The sequence below is a fragment of the Tigriopus californicus genome, chromosome 8 (genome assembly GCF_007210705.1).
Source record: "Tigriopus californicus strain San Diego chromosome 8, Tcal_SD_v2.1, whole genome shotgun sequence".
Taxonomy (NCBI): Eukaryota; Metazoa; Arthropoda; class Copepoda; order Harpacticoida; family Harpacticidae; genus Tigriopus; species Tigriopus californicus.
Window position 1 is genome coordinate 7427255 of NC_081447.1, and position 631 is coordinate 7427885.

Genomic DNA, 631 nt, shown 5'->3' on the forward strand with positions numbered 1-631 from the left:
AACACGGATCTTGGGGAGCGTCGCTTTGTGGGAAAGAATTAATAGGCCTGGTTGGTATTTCAGAATTTTATTGTTTGAGATCATTCTCGCAATCTATTGGTTTGAAGAGGTTCGAGTTTCAATTTCATAGCAACATTCTAAAGAGTTGATGATAGACTTTGGTTAAACCAGTAGGAGCGTTGTAACTAAAAGCGTTGTCAATTGTAACAGAATATGCATCGGCAGTACTGTTTGTCCCGCATTATAACCTCGTCGGCGAGGGTGCAAGGCTTGTTGGCACCGCAGAAGGTGTTGGTTTACTGAGCAGATTTCTTCGAAGTCATCCGTTTCTTCTTTGTTGGTCATGACTTGGTCTCTGTAGTATTCCATTTGGAGATGACCAGGGTCGGCATTGGCATATGCATTGGCTTCTGCCTTGGGGGCAGGGTGGGGAGCGGCGAAAACCGCACTGACAAGGCAACTTATAAAAATCTTGGTGAAAAACTGCAAAAAACGAAGGGCAAAAACATAAAGAAAGTGGCCGAATTCAGTGGATTTGCAGTGACGCCGAAATAGCGCCGCCTCCATGGTGTTCTTTGTTCTGAAAGCGACCGACTTTCGTTTAGCATCCAAATACATATAACTTGAACTC